The 20,701-nt window shown below is 41.4% G+C and overlaps 1 protein-coding gene across 1 annotated transcript in view; it reads left to right on the forward strand.

Annotated features, from left to right (window-relative positions):
• The window catches only part of LOC126194798 (peroxisomal acyl-coenzyme A oxidase 3), a 204,785-nt gene that overhangs the window by 22,532 nt on the left and 161,552 nt on the right, over positions 1-20,701 (forward strand). The window lies entirely within an intron of this gene.

The following is a 20,701-nucleotide window of genomic DNA, read 5'->3' on the forward strand; positions in this document are numbered from 1 at the left end:
ATACAAATCTTAGGACTGGCTGGGGATCGAACCCGATACCTTCCGATCAATAATCTGGCACTGCAACCAAGAAAAAGTAATTAATTCCTTGTGCTTTCTGTTAGGGTACCTTCTTGGTCATTGAGCATAATGTAAAATTAACTTTTAAAGTCGTGTCTTCTCGCATGTTGGGTTGAATTGTTTTTAAACTAAATTCTGTTCCTATTGCATTTAGTCACCGGACTACGCTATCCCTCTGTTATAATCCTTGATAGTCGATGTCGATAGCTGTCACTAGATCGTTATTTCACTCAAGCGGTTGCCGTTTGCCTCAGAGATGGTGTTCAGTGTACATTCGTGACATTGTGGCCAGTGACAACTCCAGTGCCTGCTCGAAATCGGAGAGACTGAGCACCGAATATTCACGTCTTGGTAACAAACAAATACACTGATATCGCAGTTCTTGCGGTCAGCATCAGGCTTGAAGACTTCCGTAGTCATGTGATACGTCGACTTATTCTAATCGACGTAAAGAGAGGGGCATTCTATCTCCAAATTATATTTAACTTAATTCCTCACGAGTATACTTTGTTATGTTCCTGAAGCTAAGTTATACGTTGGTGGGGAATGCATGTTAATGAAGGTCGAAACCAGATATAAAGTGGTGATTAGAGTGTGTACTTTCATCTAGTAACCCACATAACTTCTGTATCGTGCATCCGCAGGCTTAAAGCCACACAAGATATTAATGTTTACTCCTAGTGTGACATAACGCGTCTCGTGATAAGAACTCGTGCGTAATTCCCAAATCTGCTCCAGCGTTTTACACATAGTACAACAAGCATATCGTGACGTGAGAAACTTCCCTACCACTGACATCGGGTATAGACTTAGGGTCGAGTATTTTCGCAGATTCCTCTAGAATTTAAGGAGATAATCAGAGAGGCTTCCACAAATCAGTCTAAATAAATATTTAATGCCGCAGCCAAGAAATTTATTGTAACTGAATATAAATAAAACTAAGGTTAACAATATCCCAATAACGCATCGATCTGGAACAACCTGTCCTCTCCCAATAGAAAGGGAAAGAAATAGGAAGAATAAAAGTTAGCGGTATGTAACACGTAACGCATAGAAGAACGGAACTCGAATGAAGTTCCAGGGACTGCGAAAGCACTGGAAGGTATAAAAACTACCATGTAAAAGGATATTTGAAACTGAAGGCGTACAGTTGCATGAAATACTTATGTGATTCAACTGAACGCGTCACCGAAGTGCTTGGTTCTTTTCCCATTGTGTTCCAGTCACGGCTATTGAACTATGGGAAACTCCTCAACGAAAAAGGCTGAGATGGTATTGGTTCTACTTAAACGCACAGTTTCGATTCCTCCTGGAATGTTTCTTTCAAGATGTTTCAATTTTGAAAAACATCACATTTCTTACCAATGTAATCCAAAAACACTCCTAAAAGCGGTCGTATGCGTTTTGAAACTGAACAAGAAAGCGTCTAGAGTATTTCATAACGTAACATTTCGATACGAAGGGAACAGTAAAATCATTACATGTCACAGCCATTACTAAGTGTTTGAGGAGACAGAGAATGATTGAGACAATATCTTACACTTTCTATATTGTTCAGTGTGGCTAACGCGTAATGCATTAACTGTTATAACCTCGCATTTAATAATTTAAAAAGGCTTGCATTCCATTTGATCATATTATTGCGAAACAGTCTTGAGTTTTTCTGTGTTTCAGGAAGACGAAATGATAGGGCTTGAGTCTTTCAATTATTGTTTATCGGACATTTCAGATTTGTGAGGTGTACAACAGAGACATTGGTACATCTTATTATGTATCTACAATGCCGTTGGTAATAAGGACCAGGAATCATCGGAAAACAAATGAGTCCGAGTCTGTGTTAGTATGGGTGAAAGGTGCTCTTAATTGTAGCAAGATTAAAGTTGTTGGTAATGTGACACATTATTATAGAAATTTTTCATTAGGGATCTGGCGAAATTTAAAAATGAAAGGGACGAAGAATTAGCTGTTTCTAGTATCCGAAAACATCACTGACGGATCTCAAGAGTGTTCTGTTTTCTCACTGTAATGAGTATCGCCACAGGCAAGACGCTCTAGGGTGTGAAACTTGTTACTGTTTGACAGGTGAAGCGACACTAACGCTTCCAGCGGTGTGAGAGCAGCTACTTACACCCGTTTAAAGATAATGTTTGTTTGTAATTATTTTCCAATTAATTAACAAAATAGTTATATATTTGTGTTTCATGCATTCGTAAGTTACCAAGAAGTAACAATTATCGTGAAATACGAGTAAAAACAGCCGAATCACACTGATTCAGTGACATAAGCTGCAACTCATTACATGAAGAAATACTTCCGAATATGCCAGCTTATTCCACTGCAAGTAAGGAATATAAACACATTTCATGCATGAGAAGCATATATTTCTGTTGTCATCTCTTGTTATTACCACAGGTACTTTCCTTGACACTTAAAAATTGTTTATGGAGTCCAATGATTCGCCCTTTCTTACACTTCATTCGACTTCCTAATACACGAATATTTTTGTAAACGTAATTACTTTTGTTTTTAAAAGCGAACGTGTTGAAGATCCTTGCCCTTTGGGGCCCAGATTTAGCAAAAGTTGTTCATCCTGTGTTGGGAAACAGTTTTATTGCTTTTGACTATTTATTATTACGTCTACGCTGCAGTTGTGATGGATTATTTGGTATTTTAAACAATGTGCGTGTTATATTCCATATAGGCTAGGTGTCCTTCGTTCCACATTCACTTATTTGGCTGAAAGTATAGCGAGCAAAACTCCGCTTTTTTGCATAGATATACGACGTCTTTCTGTAAAACATCAGTTCTTCTGGTGTTTACCAACAGGTTTTTGTTATGAAACGAAAACGATATTACTCAACAAATGTCTGTGAGTTACGAGAGAATCGTAAATAAACAATCCCGCAATGCAAAGTTTCGTATTTCCCAACGTCCTTAGGAATTTTAGTTATTGTCGATTTTTATAGCACTACATACGCTCCCTGTTGTAAAAACTGTATTACAAATCAATATAAACGTTATTATTCGCACTCACCCGATATGGTATTCAGAAGTGTCGGTTGCTGGCCGCATGGGGCGCTGCTATCGCTGGGCGTAACAAAAACTAGACGGAGTGTCGCGACTTATTTTAGAATGTGGTATCACATTAACGAGCCTTTCCTATAACTTCAGAAGATTATTCAGCTTTAAGAAAAACTGTTTAAATCCTGCAGGATTCGCTGATCTTCAGTACCATCTAGGAAATATGCAAACTGATTATCTGTGCGCAACGTCCAAATGATATTATCATTCCTTCAAGTTTCACAAACATCGCACGAAGGCGTCAGATTTTGTTGTGTACGATTGTACGAAGAGAGTGTTTGAATCTTCCCCTGCTCGTCATTTGTTAGTCTGTGAATAACATTGATAGATTGTGCGTTTGAATGTAGTCGAATTTACTACGTGATACCTGTCCGCGCAATTTAGAGCTGTGTACCTAGATTATGAGCAAAGGTCTCGTGCTACGAGTTGCCAGAAAAGTATTGTAGCCAGTGAAATTCGTAGCCAATAACTCGGACTGCTTGCGACCGCAGTTCCAGAAAAATGACCGAGTAAACTTTCAAGAGGCGCCGGAAGTGCCCGATCTTCTGTGCTGCCCATTGTCCAAATGTAAGCGAAAATATTTTTTATCATTCTACACAGGGACAAAAAATCTTTTATAATCATTAGTTTCTTTTTCTGTATTATGTTATTTCCGTGAGCTTCTCTACTAAATCATAAGTGTATCAATCCTGTTTACGAAAATGTGGAAGGCAAAAAACATTCTGCCATCTTGTAAAGGAGGAAAAAGAATTTGTTTCTACAACAGCGCTAGGGAATCAGCTTTTAGTGGAAAAGTGGCAATTTTTTCGCACACTGCAAATTGAAAATCTTAGTCAACATTGATTATTTAAGCTACAGATCAATATTACTAGATTCGTGGCATTCTAAAACGTTACGAACTTGAGATACTTATTTTGTGACAGAACTTTTAAAAGGTGGTGATTAGTGTCCTGCAGAAGCAGTCGAATAGTAAACTATGTCCGTTTGCATCCACTTTCAATGTTTTGTTCGTTCCATAGCGCTGTCGAAGCAATGAATGCTTTTCCTACTGATGATTGATTGCTCATTTACATGGACGCTTGTCCCCACCCGTTTTTTCTGTGTGTCTGTCATGACATCTCCTTTTGACTCGAGGCTGTACAAATGGGGAAAGAAAATTATGTTTTTGTAAACTGCTCTGTACGCCATTTCACCGTGAATCGTGAAGCTACATTCATTGTGCTCATGCTTTACGTCATTTGAAAGCTGTATACCTGTGGCTATCCAAGAGTTCACCAAAATACACGTGAACAAAATGAAACGCTACATAGGAAGTATTTTCCCAGTAAAATGTTTCATTCATGTTTGGCTCATCTCATTTTATTGTAAAACGCTCATTAACCCTAAATTACTAAACCCTTGTAAAATTAAGATTGCAGTTACTACCAATTCACAGTTCCCCCAATCTGCTATTGTCACTATAGGGTGTACAACAGGATATTTTGTACTTATTTTGTATTGACGAATCATTGGAGACCTTATAATCCTAACTAACTAGTGCATACACTTTAATTATGACTTCCTTTGAATAAAATATGGAGTAGCAAAATTCGCGATTGTTTAGTAACAATGTAACATTTTTCTCCCTTTAGGGTTCTATGGTAAAACGACACCATAACCAGGCACCTGGTAAATATCACATTTTTGGGGAGATGGAAATGTTACTTTTCTTTAAGGAAGGAGGAGGGAATACAAAGATTTAAAGTCCTGTCGGCTTTCAGGCCTTTGGAGACGGGACCGGAAAAATACTAGGAGGTATAGAGACTATCGTGCAAATGGATATTTGAAACTAAAGGCATACGATTGCACGAAGTACCTAAAAGATTCAATTGGACGCGTCAACGAAGTGCATTTGTCTTGTCCCATTGCGTACCAGTCACTTATATATGGCTCTGGAAGTACGGGAAACTCCTCAGCGAAGAAAAGGCCTGTGCGCCACTTCTCTGTGAATCGTGTAAGCTACATTCAGTGTGCTCATGCATTACATTATCTGAAAGCTGTGTACCTATAGCTATTTCAGCGTTCATCAAAATCCATATGAACAAAATAGAACTCTCCGTAGGAAATATTATCTCAGGAATAAGTTTCATTCGTGTCTGGCTCACCTTATTTTATTTCTAATCCTTGATTACTAAACACTCGTAAAACTTAAGATTGCTGTTGGCACCAACTCGTGGTTCCCGCCAATCTAGTATTGTCAGTGGAGGGTGTAAAACAGGACATTTTGTACTTATCTTGTATGCAACATACCACTGGAGACCTCATAACCGCAACTAACTAGGGTGTAAACTATAGATCGTGACTTCCTTTGAATAAAATATGAAATAGTAAAATTTGTGATGGTATAGTAACAATGTAACATTTTCAATCCTTTAGGATTTTAAGGTTAAGCGATACCCCATCCAGGCACCTAATAAATAACAGATTTCTGATGAGATGGAAATGTTATTTTTCTTTAAGGAAAGAGGAAGGAATACAAATATTAAAATTCTCGTCGGCGTTAAGGTCATTAGAGGCAGTAAACAAGCTGGGAATGGGAAAGGATAGTGAAGGGAAACGACCGTGTTATATTTTTACAACATTTGCCTTAAAACAGATTTATGGAACCATAGAAAGCTAAGTATGGGTGTCCAGATTGGAATATGAACCTCCGTCCTTGCGAAAGCGAGTCCATTGTCTTACAACAGCATCACGTCGCTCGGTCCGTTATTAAGATATTTTGTGATGCCGCACTAAGAGTTCTAAAAAAAACTGACTTCAAAATTTTCCAGGTTTTCTGTGCTTTTATTTTTCCTTTGCATTCGATGTTCGCTTTTTTACTTTCACTACAGTAAAACAATGGTTGGATATCCATACTTACATTATGATTCTTACGTGCCTCAAAACTGGAAAAATTTGTATTGATTTATTATACCAAGGACTCTGGAATGAGAAGGTGACGTAGCTGTTGTTTATCTGCATTGTAGAATGTATACTATATCTTTCAATAAGTGAAAAGGAGATACCTCCACAGAAATCTTCACTAGTGAAACGATCTGAGAGCAGAAAAACTTGTGCACAGAATAGCAGAACAGAAGCAGAAAGGACTCGCTATTCTATTACATAAAGCTTCTGTAATGTGCATATCATCTTAAGTGATTGCAGGAACGATGTAACAGATAAAAAATACGAGGGCAGATCAGAAAGTCTTTCCCCGTATTTTTTATTAGCTAAAGTAAGGTAAATGCAGGTAATGACAAATATACAACATATTCGACGTACCTTACACAATTTTTCTACATAATCCCCATACCGACTCTCACATTTGTCCCATCGAAGCTATGAATTTGAGACGCCCATGCGGTAGAATTCGTCCGGCTGACTGTGGAACCACCGTCGGACTGCTTTCTTGGCTTCATCAAATGGTTCAAATGGCTCTGAGCACTATGGGACTTAACATCTGTGGTCATCAGTCCCCTAGAAGTTAGAACTACTTAAACCTAACTAACCTAAGGACATCACAAACATCCATACCCGAGGCAGGATTCGAACCTGCGTCCGTAGCAGTCGCGCGGTTCCGGACTACAGCGCCGAGAACCGCATGGCCACCGCGGCCGGCCTCTTGGCTTCATCGTCATCTGACGAGAGAAGATGGAATGTAAGACCGAGTATGTGGTACTCATACTGTTTAGAACCGTGACTTATTCCTCATTCAAAAGCAGAAACTTTAATCAGAAGGCGGGAGCCAATGGGTGAGATCACTTTAGGAGTTTCCGTTGACACTGCGGAAAACTTTGTTTTATCAGTGCTGTAGACATTCTGTGCTTTAAACAGATACTTCAGTCTCAGTTTTTCAAATGTTTTATAATATTTCCCTACATTAAATCTATTGAAGGCCGCGAGTCGAACTACTGACATTGCCATTGACTGAGTCACTATGCTCATGTTTCGAAAATACATTACGAAATCTTTTCCAGCGGCTTTCTTATCTTTACTGAACCGATAGCTCAATGCTAGTTTTTCTGTACACGAAAAACACAAGTTTCCCAAACTCTTTATTTATCTCCAATGCATTTTTGTCCAGATCAATTACATACCGTCTCAGCACTTCTGTTTGACGATCGGTAAATGTCTTTAAATCTGTCTACGTTTCGAGGATACTCCTAAAACAAAAGTTTTATCCCTAAATTTAAAGATGTATTTTTTTTTTAGGCATTTCTTTAAAAAATTTCTACAACAACAGCCTACTTACGACTTCCCCGTTGAGGCCACATCCTTGTTTCAAACAACTCCGTAGTGTCGGGACTGGTAGGTTTTGTTTATTTCCTGCTGCATTTACACTGGAGGTTTTATCTCTTGCTTCAGTAATAGTTGCATTGATTCCTTCCATATCCCAGTTTCACGTGTCATATTTCTGGTAAAACTTCTTGGCATTATGTTTACAAAGCATACAACATTGATAGATGGACAGTCATACATTAGGATTTAAAATAAAAAAAAATGCATCCACAGTTCAGTTCCAAAATCAAATATTAAATAACGACAAAAGCTATTAACAAAAAATGTCTTCTCGAAAATATCTCGGGTAAGATGACGAACTGTCGAACGTCGTCATCTTACCCCACGCCGCCATTTCAGTTTTGAACTTGATAATTATTAGACTAGTTTATCGTCGACTACCTGCACTATACATTGTTCTTTAAATTACAAATTGTATTTTGAGAATAGTTTATGGAAGAGCATAAACAGCTTACCACAGTCGAGTAATTTCTTCCGCCGCGAAGTCCAGAAATTACAAATGCACATAAATAAAACCTACCTTCGTTGCTATTGCTCGCAAAGCAATCAGTCCCTAAGTTACGTACGGCGAACTTAGCAACGCATCGCCCGAGTCTCAGAAACTGCTTGAAGAGGTGCTGCTAATCCAAGAATGCGTCGGAGAAACACTGTGTTCGTCATCTTCGTCACTTTACCCCACTTTCCCCTACAAGAATTCAACCAACGTCGTTACACGTAACTTACGGTATAAGTGTCTCCTGTAGTACGCCGTCGATACGAGTCTTTGTAATTTCCAACGAAAGACGGTTGTATTAGGCGTTTTTGCTCTATTTTATACGCATGGTACATTTTAGTATCATTGAGTAAAGTAAAGATGGTTCAAATGGCTCTGAGCACTATGGGACTCAACATCTTAGGTCATAAGTCCCCTAGAACTTAGAACTACTTAAACCTAACTAACCTAAGGACATCACACACACCCATGCCCGAGGCAGGATTCGAACCTGCGACCGTAGCAGTCCCGCGGTTCCGGACTGCAGCCCCAGAAGCGCTAGACCACCGCGGCCGGCTAAAGTAAAGAACCAGATTATTCCGCGATAGATTCTCTAACAGAATACTCTTCAAAGTTGGGCGCCATTGAAACACGCTTGTTCTTAGAAGTGACGCACTTTTTACTAACTTGACGGAAGCATCACGAGTGTATAACTCAAAGCACAGCCTAAGAATGAGGAAAGCCTTGCTCATCACCGGTGAGCCGTGTGAGATGCGACTCTTTTCTAACCTCTAAGGAAATAAACGCAGCGAAAGGTTTTAACTCATCCTGCAGCTGCAATCGATGAGCTTCCCGCTCCCATTTCGGTACTTGATGGTACCTGCTCTAAGATGTTTCAGATAAAGTCAGCATTTAGCAAATGGGGGGGGGGGGGGGGGACGGAACATGAAAGTTAGGGAATCTTATTAACACTCACATTGCAGCTGGTATATCAGCCTGTTGAGAAGCGTGCGTTATGCTGTTGCATAATGGCAGTACCTACGCCGTGAAGAGATATCATATTGATCAACTCTGCTCGTCTTTCTTTTTCTGTAACAAAGACCAAAAAATGAAAGGTCAGTGTCACAGCTAATGTCATTATAATATCTGACGGTTGCAGGACAAAACACACAAATTTAAAAGCTGTAAATTAAGCTAAATACTTAGTGATTACAATTAATAGTAACTTAAATTGGAACGATCACATAGATAACGTTGTGGGGAAAGCAAACCAGTGACTTTAATGACTGTAGAGAACACTTAGAAAATGCCACAGGTCTACTAAAGAGACGGCTTACACTGCGCTTGTCCACCCCCTTCTGGAGTACTGCTGTGAGGTATGGGATCCACACCAGGTAGGATTGACGAAGGACATCTATAAAGTTCAAAGAAGTGCAACTCGTTTTGTATCAGAGCGAAACAGGCAAGAGAGTGCCTCGGATATGATACACGAACTGGGATGTCAATCATTAAAACAAAGGCGTTCGTCGTTCCAACAGGATCTCATGAAACTTCAGTCCCCATCCTTCTTCTGAAAATGTGAAAAAAAAATTGTTGGCGCCCACCTACGTAGGGAGGAATGATCATCAGAATAGAATAAGAGCAATCAGAGCGCGCACAGAAAGTTTCAAGTGTTCGTTTTACCTAAGCGGTGTTCGAGAGTGCAAATAGATTGAATGTGGTTCAGTGAACCCTGTTCCAGGCACTTTGTTGTGAATTACAGAGTAATATGTAGATGTACATGTAGACTTATGGTATCAGCTGGGTGAATTTACTGTAATATCATTTTGCAATTCAAGTAACCACAACCTACGCAATGATAGAGAAAAGCAATGCGTCCCCATTTCGCATCAAACTGAGACACTTTTTCTACGACTGGGGACCTGAGGTGTATGGTACAAATGGCGCTGTTACTTATGTTCGGAATTATTTACTAATTGCTGCCACTAATGGTTCAAATTGCTCTGAGCACTATGGGTCTTAACATCTGAGGTCATCAGTCCCCTACACTTTGAACTACTTAAACCTAACTAACCTAAGGACATCAGACACATCCAGGCCCGAGGCATGATTCGAACCTGCGACCGTAGCAGCAGCGCGGTTCCGGACTGAAGTGCCTAGAACCGCTCGGCCACAACGGCCGGCTGCCACTGTTGCTTTCAATACTAAAGGAAATAATAATTTTAAAATTACCGTTCTCTGACTTACAACTACAGGAAAAAGGCCTATTTTAGTAAAAAATAAGCTAAATTCCTGTTTTAATAAAATGGCATTAGTAACAATTAAATTAATTTGTCTACTGACTTGACTACAAGCTGACTAGAGACTTCACCCCGTCGACGCAAAAAAGAAGTTACTGCTCCCACGACTGGGATAGCGGAATTCGAATAACAACTGCCCGTCCGGACTTGACTTTTTCGTAATTGTCCCAAGCCACGTTAGTTGAATGCTTGGATGTTTCCTTTTGTAAGGCCACTGTCGCTATCGTAGCTCAACCTTATCCGATTAGGACTTGTCCCTAACGAGATAGTCGGTAAACACTAACTTCGCTTCCTTCTATTTCTTCGGGTATTATAAGAGCTTATAATTTGTGTGTATGCGTATATTTTGAGCTAACTGTTCTTCATATTCTTTGTTCTTCGTTACCGATTGTTGCAACAAAAATAAATCAAAATTAAATTAGCTGTAGCTCTGAAGTGGCTACTTCTTACCGATTAGAATTACAGTTTGTAATTACTGTGGTAATGGTCATAGTTTGTTCACGAATAAATAACATTCACGTGCACGCACGTGCGACTGTTCCTTGCCTGAGTAGTAGAATCCGAAAGACTCAGCACGGGGTAAAGAAATCGAATCTCCAGCGTGACTAAGCTTACTTTTTCCGTAATGGCACTTCCTTTGCTCTTGCAGAGCTTCAATCGTGTTGCTTTTACTGCATTTCCCGCATAACTAGTGGCACTGAAATTGCCTTCGTAACGCCAGAAAGGGATTACTCTGCTCCACAGCCAATGTCCACTCCTCTTTTTGCATGCCTGTGTTATCCGTAACGTCCCGAAGTTTAGCGGCAAGGACAACCGAAACTATACTAGGCGATTTCGTGTCATACGTTGAAACTATTGTAACTCTACCAACTTCCGTTCGTTTTCACTGATTTACACTACTTACTTCTTTGTTTTTCCCCTTTTGTTCCCGCGATGATGAATCACAGATCATCTCGGACTGAGCGAGGTATTGCAGTGGTTGAGGTCCTGGACTCGCATTCGAAGGAAATGTCGTTCAATTTGCATCTGATCATCCAGATTTTATTTACATTACATAATGCGCCTGACAGGATAGCTCCTTTAAAAGGGCCACTACCGTTGACTGTCCTATCCTTGACCAATTCCAGACGATAAACCCTAAACTACCATTTGTTCTTGTCCAGTCCTGTACATCAACTGTGATAGGTTAGGGACACGCAGTCTATGAAGTGGCGTCAAGTTGAAACTCTTGGACCAGGCCACTGAGCAACACGAAATTATTATTATGATGCTATTAAAGACTGGTAAATTTACGACATGCTCGTACGCGCAGCGGTCCAGCTTGCCAGATCCAGATCGAATCCTTGCAGGTGTTAATGACCATGGGCTGGTACACCAGCCAGCCTGAGTGTGGCTTTTAGGCGGTTTCACACTTTCGTGTAGGCAAATGCTGGGGTTATCCACAAATTCCGCCTTAGGGAATAGGATATACACATCAGTTAAAATACTGTAACACACAGAACAACGTTTACAAGTATCACAGGCAGACGGCTCCCCATTCTCAGGTGACGTTGACGACTGTAGTGTGGGAAGGGCGTCCGGCCTGTAGTTGTAAAACTACCATAGGCTACCGTAGACTACCATAAATAAGTGTAGACTAAGATAGTTTTTCTAGTAGCGTTAGTTAGTTAAGGTCATACCCGCGTTACCTCTATGTTAGGTGTGTTGCGTACCTATCGGGCATTACTTCATAACGATCGCTGCCTTTAGGTATGTGACGAGTGTCTTACTAGATTCCTCAAAAAATCAGAAGTGGTCAACCGTCTCGAAATTGAGTGAAGATATATAAAGGACCAGATAATCTACATAACATTTTTGTTTTACATAGTTGTCTTGCTGTCTGTTACTTTAGAATTAAAAGTATTTATAACAAAATTAAATTGTCAATGTTTAATTCACATTTTTAGCAGATTGTTGTTTTGTAACGTGAAGCAGAGGGATATTGTAGTAAAAATAAAGAAAACAATACAGATATATCATACAGCGATAGAAAACTTTATTTCCTTAACAGAAAAGTAAAATAAGTCTGAAAACAAAAATATACCAAACATCGCTTCAGTACTTTGTCGAAATTATATAAAACATGTTTCTGTTATTCATAAACAACTTTCGCTTTTATCAGTAATAACTGGAAGCTCTTGTCTTTCGTCATGAAGAAGAAAGTTCTACTGAGCACAAAATAACAGCAATAATTAAACACATATTTTTATATTTGTACATGCAAATTTTTGTTGCTTCACAAGTAATTGCTTTGATTACATACTAGCGCTAAAGTTACACAATGAACTAACATTTATTACTTATAAAATGCTATTTATATTCCTTAAAATACGCAGTGGACTAACACTGAATGATGTGTGGTTCTAATTATGTGCAACGCAAACAAACAAAAAAAAAAAAAAAAACGAAGAGAAGTTGTCGGCTCCCATTTTCTCTCTTACGCATCTATTTACATTTCTTTCCCTACCAATTCTGCCGTTAATCCAACCATTTACTACGTCATTCATGTAATGTACCAAAACTGTAATCTGTCCACAAAGTTAAATAATAAAATAAAATGTCTAAACTGGAAAAATCGAATCCCGTACTAGACGGGATACATGCTAGGGAAAAGAAAGAAAGGTTAATAAATTTATAGGTTTGCAGTCTGACAAAGTTTTAATACTCTTCTTTTAGAGTTAGTTACCAGTATATAAGAGGCATTTCGAACGGAATGTCTTTCTCCGATCCAGCCATGGTTTCCTAAATTTTCAGTCATGCGGAACCCAACTGCCGCTTTTCTGACATGACATCCTGAAATCCGTGTATCAACGCAGTCAGGTAGAAACAGTATTTCTCAATATCCGAAAAGTATTTGACTCAATACCACATCTACGCTTATTTTCAAAAATTAGGATCGAGTGGGGTTATCAAGCGAAATTTGTAACTGGACTGAGGATTATTTGGTAAGGAGGAGGCAGCACGTTGTCTTGGACAGAGAGCCATTGACAGGTGTAGAAGTAACGTTAAGCGTGCCTCAGGGAAGTATTCTGGAACCCTTGCTGTTGCCTATTAATGACATTGTGGACAATATTAATGGAAACCTCAGACTTTCCGCAGATAATGCAGTTGTCTATAATAAAGTACCGTCTGAAAGAAGCTGCACAAATATTCAGACAGATCTAGATACAGTTGTTAAGGCTTATGTGGCCACTTGCTGACAAATTGCCTGTTGACTTCTGTCTCGGTTTCTTCGGCCGACTTTTATTTGGTTATTTTTTCTGATCTTTCGCCAGCAGTGGAGGGTGAAGCTTTGATAATTCCGGTGACTCGTGCTGGCAAAACGCAAGAAAAATTGTCAAAGAAACGTCGGCCAAAGAACCAGAGACAGAAGCCAACAGGCAATTTGTTAGATCTAGATAAGATTTAAAACTGCTGCAAAGATTGGCAACTTGCTTTAAAGGTTTAGAAAAGTAAAACTGTGCACTTCACAGAACGAAAAAATGTAGTATCGTATGACTGTCACATCAATGAGAGAGAGTTGGAATCGCCAACTAACACAAATACCTGGGTGTAACTCCCTTGCAGGGACATGAAGTGAAGTGGATCGATCACATAGGCTCTGTCTTGGGTAAAGCAGGTAGCAGGCTTCGGCTGACAGTTAGAATACTAGAGAATGCAATCAATCTGCAAAAGGGATTGCTTGCGAAACACTCCTTCCATCAATTCCAATAATATTGCTCAAGTGTCCATACCGAGCGGTACCAACAAGGGCTTCTGAACGTATTAGTAAAAGGATAACACGAATGGTCACAGGTTTGTTTGACGCATAGGAGTGGGCCACAGAGATGACGGAAAACGTAACTGGCAGACGCTTGAAAATGGACACAAGCTATCCCGCAGGGATCATAAAGACAAGATTGGACAGACTGCAGCGCACACGGAGAGTTAAGCACTCATTTTTCTCTCGCATCTTTCGCAAATGGATCAAGAAAAATCCGTCAAAAAAGGTGTAGTAGGAAGTACCATCTGCTATGCGTTTCACAGTGCTTACAGAGTGTAGATGTAGATATTTGCGTAAGGTTTATATACTCCTTAAAAACTGTATTTGTGTCTTACAACACCGTCTGTCAAATAAAACTTCCTCGTTGGCAACCACCTCATGTGAGAAGCCTTATCTTTCAACTAGTATTACCCTGTACTTCATTAATATATAATACGCCCAGGCTTTTTCCCTGGAGCACATCAGAAATTACTTCTTTGTCTGTGGGTAACACAGTGACCAGAATAACGTGCTGCTCTCTCTCCCTCGGCAAGTACTTATTGCATTCGACGCCACATTTGGCGACTTGCCCCTCGGAGATGGGGATGAAACGATGATGAGGACAACACAACACCCAGCCCCTGAACGGAAAAAATCTCCTGCCCAAGCTGAGAATCGAACCCGGGCCCCTTGGCGTGGCATTCCGCCACGCTGACCACTCAGCAAACGGGGGCGGACTTAGAAGTCCTAAAACCAAGAGAAAGACTTATTGAATATTCCCGCGCTAGCTATTCTCCTTAGCGTGCACTGGTATGGCACTGCATTACAAACTCGTAGATATTAGACCGGCATCAATTTGTTACAAAGACTTGATTCTTTGATGTTATGTTCACGAATAAAGGGTGGCTAACAACGCACAATATTGGGAAAATCATAGTTATTGATCGGATCGTCAAACATTTTTTATGTGGGTCAGTACAAGCGACAGAAGCCCTTAGGTCGCCCTGCTGCGTGATGGACTGCGTTCCCTGGCGCTCAGCACGCAAGACCCAAGAGCCCTCCCCTCTCCCCAATAGGAATTGCCCCTGTGTTACATCATCATCTGTTGCGTCGCAGTACGGAGGCTGGAGTTCTTTCTCGGTTCAAAGAAGCCGCGCCGAGCCTGCTAATGACCGGAATTCCGCCGCTTAAACTGAAATCAGACGCCGCCCACCCCACTTCTTGTAGAGGGACAGTTCAGATGAAAAACAACCAGCCTCCAGTGTACACTACCAATAGTTTTTTGTTAATGTTCCATATCCGGCATGTGATTTAATGTCTTCAGTACAGCTTGCTTTGTTTTCTTGACTGAATATCTGATATGTCTTGACGCAGGCAGTAACTGCTCATGGTTTGAAAGCCAAAATCGAGTAATTCAAAAAACACACGGTATTCCGTCAAGTTTTGACTATATCAGTATCGAATTTTAAGGTCTGTTACATTAAAGGACCGTTGAACAGCTGTGGGAAAAGATATCTACATAAGCCTTGCCCATTATTTACTACGCAGGGACAATAAGAAAAGAAAGATAATAGTCTCGTTGGTGACAAGATCATTAGAGACAAAAAGGAAGTATCCCGGTATTCACCCCAAGTAATTTACGAAAGTACGTTAGCTGTATTCGTCGATAACGGATCTAGGCTTCGTCTCGTGATCTAATAATGTGGCATCATAGATGTGCAAACAGGCATCTATATTACTTTTTAACGTAGATTTTGACATACTGATCTGTAGCGTAGTCCGAGATCTATGTTATGTTTAAAAGTGACAGTAAGGTTGCGAGATGGCGAAGCGCTTCATTTATTCCACGGAAACTGTGCAATAAGTTGAAATTGGATATCAGGACGGGGCTTCGAGCCTTGTTTCCCTGAAAGCGCTTTCAACGTCTTGACCTATCCAGCCCCTCTCTCGGTGGTACGGAAAGTACGTGACGGACATCGACTGTTTTCGGCTGTCTTGTAATAACTGGGACGTTCAGATATTACAGACTTACAGTTTCAAGTTTGCTGTAGAGGTATAGTGAGAACCACTCTGATTTCCACATATAGATGACTTGGAGCACCACTGAATGTCACGATTTATTAGCAACGCTCGGCGGATAGTAGAGTAGTTTGATATTTAATATCTTTCGTCAAGTTTTGTCTCCACTTGGTGTCGAAAAACTCTGCCAGAGATCAGAATATGATATACTCGGTTCACTTAATGCGTTGCACTGCAGTTAAACTTGACTTTCGTAATTGGTCGTAGATCGACAACCACAAACCCGAAACTGTGTGTGGCTCTACGGTGGAGAGAATAACAGATTTTCCAGCAGAAACGAGAATCAAAGTGACGCGCTCTGTGGAAGAAGTGCTACAAATGCGTCTGCGATATAAAATGTGTTTTGTTGAGGACCCTTTCCCACATCGGAACGCTGTGAAAGCGGCAAGATATGAAGTCCTCCACATCCGAACAACAATCACCGTACTGCATGTAACATGTCCCTCATGTACTAAAGCCAAAATATAGGTACCTCAGAGCAACCGAGAATTACGAACAACAAACCCAATCTAAAGCAGAGATGTGGCCACTTCAAATGATCATCATTGGATGCGACCATCAGAATGACTTGCCAGTGGCCATCTCGAAAACTGCGATTTTTGGAAATCCCTCAACAGACCGCGGAAAGGAAATAAATCCAATGAAAATCTCATAAAATGGGGATACACAATACTGTATAACTGTGTAATTTCCTCACCCAGAACAACCTCGAGGACCTCATGTCAGCAACTTCTAATGCAACTGATGTAGCACTTGGACTAAGCTAGTCTAACTAATCAGATGTGTTCTCGGACTTCCATCCGGGTAGCTGCGTCGAAAATCCGCGACGTTTTGATGAGTGCCATTCTCATCATCTTCTGGCGAAGATGATAAGAAGATGATGAGAATGACACTCGTCGAAACGTCGCGGATTTTCGACGCAGCTACCCGGATGGAAGCCCGAGAAGATTTCATTAGCAATATACACCGGGAAAACCTACATTCACATAATCAGATGTGTTCTGTACATTTTTACTTTCCTTTTTCCTGTTGTTTGTTGGACCTGGAATAAGTGCCGTAAGTATACTTAAATACGTATGGAAAAATCTTTTACTTCTTTTTTCACTTTTAATTTGTGATATGATGGTCTTGACTGGAATATGAAAAAAAAAACTCAAATCTCTTCTCACTGTCACAGGGAAAGACACATTTGATAATAAAAGTTCTTCAGAGGAATGGTTAAGCTCGGCACCGACTGACCGCCGTGTCACCATCAGCCGATAGGCGTCACTGGGAGGGGGGAGGGTAGAAAGGGGAGGGGGAAGGTCAGTACACAGCTCTCCTGGTCTTTGTCAGTTTTCGTGACCTGAGTCGCTATTTCTCAGTCAAGTAGCTCCTCAGTTCGTCTCACAAGGGCTGAGTGCATCTCGCTTGCTAACAGCGTTCGTCAGACTCGGATGGTCACCCATTCAAGTGGTAACCAAGTCCGACAGAACTTAACTTCGATGTTCTGCGGGGAACTCGTGTTACCACTGAGGTAAGGCCGCTGGATTAAGCTTGGTGGCCCACTTGATGTTTTTCGACAGAAATAGGTCATTCACTGATGAGACAAAAGTTGATCCACCTTTGGAACGCAGTACAGGAGCGATTCTGTCCGTCCATAGATTGGACAAGTCCTTGGTAGTCTTCCGAGAGTATGTCGCACCAGATATGTAAGCACAGGTTACACAATTCCCGTAAATTATGGGCCGAAGGATTCTGGGTGCGGAGGTGGCGCCCGATACCGTCCCACGTATGTTTCATTGGGTTCGTATTATGTGAAATTGGTGGCAAATATGCACATGAATTCACTGACATGCTCTTCAAACCACTTTAGCACGATTGTGAAATGGAGACATGGACAGTTACCCTATAGGAAAATGCCTTGGAGCCGGCCGGAGTGGCCGTGCGGTTCTAGGCGCTGCAGTCTGGAGCCGAGCGACCGCTACGGTCGCAGGTTCGAATCCTGCCTCGGGCATGGATGTGTGTGATGTCCTTAGGTTAGTTAGGTTTAATTAGTTCTAAGTTCTAGGCGACTGATGTCCTCAGAAGTTAAGTCGCATGGTGCTCAGAGCCATTTGAACCATTTGAAAATGCCTTGGAGAACATATTAGGCACGCAGCGACGAGTGTAGTCCGCAATATTGTTAGCGTAGGCCACAGCTGTCGTAATGCGTTCGATTACTACCACAGGTCTCATTCGAGCCTAGGTAAATGCCCTCCGTAGCAGAATACTTGCCAACCTTTGTCCGTAGAACGGTGCATATTTCAAGCAATCGCTCGCGTCCGTAGACCGGTGCATCTTTCAAGCAACCGCTCGCCTGGATGACGAGCATCTGACACATGCAACTGGACGCCTAATTTCCGTTGCTCTACGGTCCAGTTTCGATGATCCCGTATCCACTGTAATCGAAAGTTACGATGTCGTTCGGTCAGTGTGGGAACATATAGGAGTCCTCTGTTACGGAGGCCCCTGTTAAACCCTGTTCGCTGGAAGATGTGCTCCGAACACTTATGCCTGCACCTGCATTGCACTGATTCTCCAAATCTGCCACATATCGCCGCCTATCCTGCTTCACATAGTGGGTGAGCCTCTGACCTCCACGTTCTATGATGACGCGTGGACGTCTAACTGCTTGTTGCCTACTCGTGGTTTCACCGCCCTCCAACCACTTCCTGTAGATGCTCACGACAGCAGCACGTATACAGCCGACCAGCTTCACCATTCCCAGGTGCCGGGCCATAACAATCTATCCTTTGTCAAAGTCACTTACGTAAGCGGATTTCACGTGTCTGCTGGTATCGAATGATGCTCCATTCGTCTGTGCTCCGCTTATACAGGGTGTTACAAAAAGGTACGGCCAAACTTTCAGGATACATTCCTCACACACAAATAAAGAAAAGATGTTATGTGGACATGTGTCCGGAAACGCTTAATTTCCATGTTAGAGCTTATTTTCGTTTCGTCCACCTACGCTCAATGGAGCACGTTATCATGATTTCATAGGGATACTTTACATGTGCCTTTACAAGTACGACACAACATGTGGTTCATGCGCGATGGAGCTCCTGCACATTTCAGTCGAAGTGTTCGTACGCTTCTCAACAACAGATTCGGTGACCGATGGATTGGTAGAGGCGGACCAATTCCATGGCCTCCACGCTCTCCTAACCTCAACCCTCTTGACTTTCATTTATGGGGGCATTTGAAAGCTCTTGTCTACGCAGCTCCGGTACCAACTGTAGAGACTCTTCGTGCTCGTATTGTGGACGGCTGTGATACAATACGCCATTCTCCAGGGATGCATCAGCGCATCAGGGATTCCATGCGACGGAGGGTGGATGCATGTATCCTCACTAACGGAGGACATTTTGAACATTACCTGTAACAAAGTGTTTGAAGTCGCGCTGGGTTTTTCCATTCCATGATTAATGTGATTTGAAGAGAAGTAATAAAATGTGCTCTAACATGGAAAGTAAGCGGTTCCGGACACATGTCCACATAACATATTTTCTTTCTTTGTGTGTGAGGAATGTTTCCTGAAAGTTTGGCCGTACCTTTTTGTAACACCCTGTATACTTTCCCTACCACGCTACGTGCCCCCAACGCCACGGGCGTCATTCGACCTCGCGATGGACAGTGCTTCTCTCTCTCTCTCTCTCTCTCTCTCTCTCTCTCTCTGTGTGTGTGTGTGTGTGTGTGTGTGTGTGTGGGTGTGTGGGTGTCTAATTATATATTTATCTGTATGTCTTTATCTCTCTTTCTGTTACTCACTTTAACTATCAACAGGGCGCTATACTTCTATCACTCAACTTGTAGATTACTCATCGCAGTTCGAACAACCTCTCTCGGCTTCTCAGCCAACAATGCCACATGATTTTTCTTTTCCTGACGCTGTTTCTCACGAATAATAACACTTCAGACGAAACTTATCGTTACAGTGGGGAGAAAGTAAGGGCGACTGGGGTTAAATCTCGCGTACGCATCGAGGTCATTACTCAGCTGCAAAGTGGTGAGGACCTCGTTTCATAAACCATACAGCCTCTTGCCTAGTATGTTTGTGAGAAACCATGGGAAACAAAAACCAGGATGGTAAATAGGAGTATTTAACCCTCCTTTCTCTGAAAAATGAGTTCGTTATGTCAGCCATCTCGACGTTTCAGGCAGTGGTTAGCACACTGGACTCGCATTCGGGAGGACGACGGTTCTTTCCCACGTCCGGCCATCCTGATTTAGGTTTTCCGTGATTTCCCTACATCACTTCAAGCAAATGCCGAGATGGTTCCTTTGAAAGGGCACGGCCGATTTCCTTCCCCATCCTTCCCTAATCCGAGCTTGTGCTCCATCTCGAATGACCTCGTTGTCGACGGGACGTTAAACACTAATTTCCTCCTCCTCCTCGACGTTTCAGAACCGGCAAGAGAGGTAATTACCTCTGAAGATCGGTGTTATTTCGTTCATTAGTCATAAAGATGGAAGAAAAGAAAGGCGAAATACCATTTTAGCAGATTCGTTACACTTTTCCAAATTATCATAGGCTTCCGTCACACGCGAAAGTATTACGCATGTATTTACTTATTTATTATTTTGAAG

Source organism: Schistocerca nitens, chromosome 1 (genome assembly GCF_023898315.1).
Source record: "Schistocerca nitens isolate TAMUIC-IGC-003100 chromosome 1, iqSchNite1.1, whole genome shotgun sequence".
NCBI classification, from domain to species: Eukaryota; Metazoa; Arthropoda; class Insecta; order Orthoptera; family Acrididae; genus Schistocerca; species Schistocerca nitens.